The sequence below is a fragment of the Dipodomys ordii genome, unplaced genomic scaffold (genome assembly GCF_000151885.1).
Source record: "Dipodomys ordii isolate 6190 unplaced genomic scaffold, Dord_2.0 Scaffold167, whole genome shotgun sequence".
Taxonomy (NCBI): Eukaryota; Metazoa; Chordata; class Mammalia; order Rodentia; family Heteromyidae; genus Dipodomys; species Dipodomys ordii.
Genome location: NW_012267383.1, coordinates 149,830 through 153,987, shown reverse-complemented (window position 1 = coordinate 153,987; position 4,158 = coordinate 149,830).

Genomic DNA, 4,158 nt, shown 5'->3' with positions numbered 1-4,158 from the left:
ACTAAGAGCCCAGGTCTTCCATTGGATTTCCCTTAGCCGAGATCACCAGCTGCTGATTTGCTATCAGTGAACTTGGTCTAGGTGCTTGAATTCCCACCTTTGATCTGCTTCCTCAGGATTTGCTGGGTTTCCTAGGAAGTGGCTAGGCATTTGAATTTGTATGGTATATCTTGGGGACATGTGCCTTTGTTCTGTTCTGTGAGAGCTGAGCCTTGTCAACCTTTACCCGGCACTAGCTGCTTTATTGGACTTGCTAGGGCTCAGATCAGAGGCTAATCTGAGCTGAGCAGAAGCTGAGGATCATAAAGAAACGTGAAGACAGACACAGATAACATCTCAGCTCCCTCCCTCCCATCTTGCCTTCATTCTTCCTTCCCTCTTCTTTCTTCAACAGTCTCACTGCAAAGCTCAGGGTAGCCTTGGAGGCATGATCCTCCTGCCTCTCTCCTATTCTTGAGTGCTGGGATTACAGGCATGTGCTACCCATGCTGGGCTCAAATCCATTTCTTGCTGGCTGACTGTGAGCAAATGGTTTTAAGACATTTTGAGTTTCCAGGGTTTTCATCTAAAAATACACACACAATAGTGCCTGTTGGCATGATTGAATTGACAACATGAATGTGTAAAGGTTGACCAAATCTGTACACTCTCTTTTGGCTCCACTTTGCAACCACTGTTTTGTTTTGGTCAGTCATGGGGCTTGAATTCTGGCCCTGGGCGCTGTTCATTAGCTCTTCAGCTCAAGGCTAGCACTCTACCATTTGAGCCACAGCACCACATCTGGCTTTTTTCTGCTTATGTGGTGCTTAGCAATCAAACCCAAGGCTTCATGCATGCAAGGAAAGCACTCTACCACTGAGCCACCTTCCCAGCCCTGCAACCGCCTCTGTCTGATGTTCTCCATGAGTGCTGACACCTGTTGTGCCTCTGAAAGATACCAAGGGAACAGCCAGGCCTCCCTCTCCTCTCTCACTCTTCATCATCCTGAGTGAAAACAGGGAAGCATTCTTCAACCCCCAGTTGGGGCGTGGGCCAGCCAATCCTCTCCCCCTCAGTAGAGGCAGGGGCTCCTGGCTGTGGTGCCAGGCAGCTCCCTCCTCTTAACTGTCAGAAATGGCCTTGAACAATGGTCCTGCTGGCTGTAAGATGTGGGTTTTCAGCAGAGAGTTCAACTTAGAGCTCACACACCCACTATCCCTAATAATTACCTTCGCCTTTCATAACAGCCTAAGTGGAAGCAGATTCAAAACTGTTCTTTCCAATGTTTTTTACGTGTAGAAGGCCAGTAAATGTTAATTCACAGACCCAGAGACAGAATCCATGGAAATCAGACTTGGTGTGCAAAAAGGCCAAAAGGAAAAGAAGTACACTTGTTTGTTCACAGCAAGTATTCAAAGGGAGGAATTTTCTTGCTGTGTGCCTGACTCAAAAATGTTACTGTTCTTTTGGGAACACTTTCCACATCTGACTACCATGATGAAGATTGCTTTCTGCTAATTTTTTGTTTTAATTAAACACATTCTTTAAACCTTTCATTAGTGGCACAGTTCTGAGTCTGACTAAACCAAATGATTCTGTTTTAAGTTTTTAAATGTTCCTGAATTGTTTGATTTCACTTTTTGAATTCTCTTCAGAAGTTCCCCAATTTAGTGGGGCATAGATTGCAAGCCTGCAATCCTATCCACTCATGAGGCTGAGATCTGAGGCTCAAGGTTCAAAGTCAGCCTGAGCAGACAAATTTGTGAGAGGCCCATCTCCAATTAACCAGCAAAAAGCTAGAAGGGGAGATGTGGCTCAAGTGGTAATGCATCAGTCTTGAGTAGAATAAGCCAAGTGGGAGCAGGAAGCCTTGAGCTCAAGTCCCAGTACCAGCACATACAAAAAATATTGAGGGCTGAGAAGGTGGCTCAGTGGTAGAGTGCTTGCCTTGCATGCACGAGGCCCTGGGTTTGATTCCTCAGCACCACATAAGCAAAAAGCTGTGGCTCAAAGTGATAGAGTGCTAGCCTTGAGCTGAAGAGCTGAGGGACAGTGGCCAGGCCCAGAGTTCAGGCCCCACGACCGGACCCAAAAAAAAAAAAAAAGGAACTTAAAAAAATTAATTGAAAAATGTGTGTGTCTGTGTTTATAGAATTCAACTATAATGAGGCAGAAAGGAGATGAATTGAGTCCCATTTGGCGGGCCTAGGATATGTAGTCTGAGTAAGGAATTTATACCATCTAAGTAAGATAATAAAATGTTGCAAGAGGTTGGATTAGGAGACTAGGCAACAATAAAAAGCACATAAATTCACAAACCCTATTACTCTTAGAAAGATAATGTGTGGGAAAGGACAGAGGTCACTCAAGGCTTGAGCAGGTTGTATAGAAGCAAATGAAACTCGCATCCTGGCTTTATGTCCAGGGCTGAAACCCCTGACTATAAGCATATCAGAGATAACTTTTGTCCTTGATTTCACATTTCTCAGTTATTCTGGGATTATGAGTCTGCTTTCCTTAGTTTTAAGTAACCTTATAACCCTGTAAAGACTAACAAAGTATCCTAGAAATAATGGCATAAAGTATCTTCTTTGTGTTAAGTTTAAAAACTATAGCTATTGGCAGTTCATACCTGTTTGTATTTCCAATAAAGGAAGAGGAGGCGACAGCTGGAAGTGGAGCTGCAGTTCCAGTGGCAGAGTGCTAGCCTTGAGCAAAAATTAAGATCAGGGACAGTGCCTAGGTGAGTTTTCAAGCCCCAGGATATTCTCTCTCTCTCTCTCTCTCTCTCCCTCTCCCTCTCTCTCCCTCTCTATCACACATACACACACATCACTAATTAGTTCTGAGTTTCTTGAACACATCTAATGGATTCAAGAGAGTATCTGATTTTTTCTTTTGTCACTACTATGGCTTGAACTTGGGATTCTCAGCTTTTACACTGAAGGCTGACAGTCTACCACTTGAGCCATACTTTCACTTCCAGCTTTTTACTGGTTAAATAGACATGAGTCTCTTGGATTTCTCTGCCTGGGCTGCCTTTGAACTGCAATTCTCAGACCTCGGCCTCCCGAGCAGTATTACAGGCATGAGTCACCGTTCCAGGCTCCACTTTCTTTTGTTATTGAAATGCAAGTGAACTATCATAAATGATAAATTCAAGGGGACATTAAATGAAGAAGTAGGTCACTTTAGGTACTGAGTCACCAAAAGAAATAGGGACTTGCTACTTCCCATGATCACACATAATTCTTATATAGAGTTGTTAAAGAAATGCCACTAAAATAGATTTTTACTTCTTCAATTAAGACTTCAGAAATCCCCAATTGGATTAAAAGGTAAAAAGAACAAAAGTTGCTAAGAAAAATATTTTGTCGAGTTTCTAAATATTGGAATTCCCCCCACTTTTAATAGGTCATCTTATGTGGGGTTTTTACATGTCCTTATTTTTAACTTGTTGCTAACAATGAAGATGTCTTAAAAATCCCTTGCTTTTAATCCCAGTGTATGTATGCGTGTGTGTGTGAGTGCATGCGTGTGTACACCTGTGTAGTTACTGAGGCTTGAACTGAGAACCTGGGTGCTGTCCCTGAGCTTTTTTGCTCAAAGCTAGTGCCCACAGCTCCACGTGCAGCTTTTTGATGGTTAACTGGAGATGAGAGAGTCTCACAGACTTTCCTGCCTGGGGTGCTTCAGACTGTGATCCTTAGATCCCAGCCTCCTGAGTAGCTAGGCTTATAGGTGTGAAGGACTGGCACCTGGTGATTCCTTGTTTTATATCAATTATAGGTATCTAGAAGGGTCTAGAAGTTTTTAACCCTCATCTGACAGTCATGGCTCATTTCTATAAAGGACATGGTCTATCACAGTGACTTAGTGGCATCCCTGACAACTTACTCAAAGTTGCTTTCCACTGGCCTCAGCTCCAGGACCAAAAACTCACTGCAATATACTTACACTGAAAGATGTAATTAAAAATAGAAACAGGGCTAGGAAGGTGGCTCAGTGGTAGAGTGCTTGCCTTGCATGCACGAGGCCCTGGGTTCGATTCCCAGCACCACATAAGCAGAAAAAGCTGGAAGTGATTCTGTGGCTCGAGTGGTAGAGCGCTAGCCTTGAGCTGAAAAGCTGAGGGACAGCGCCCAGGCCCAGAGTTCAAGATCCACGACCGACAAAAAA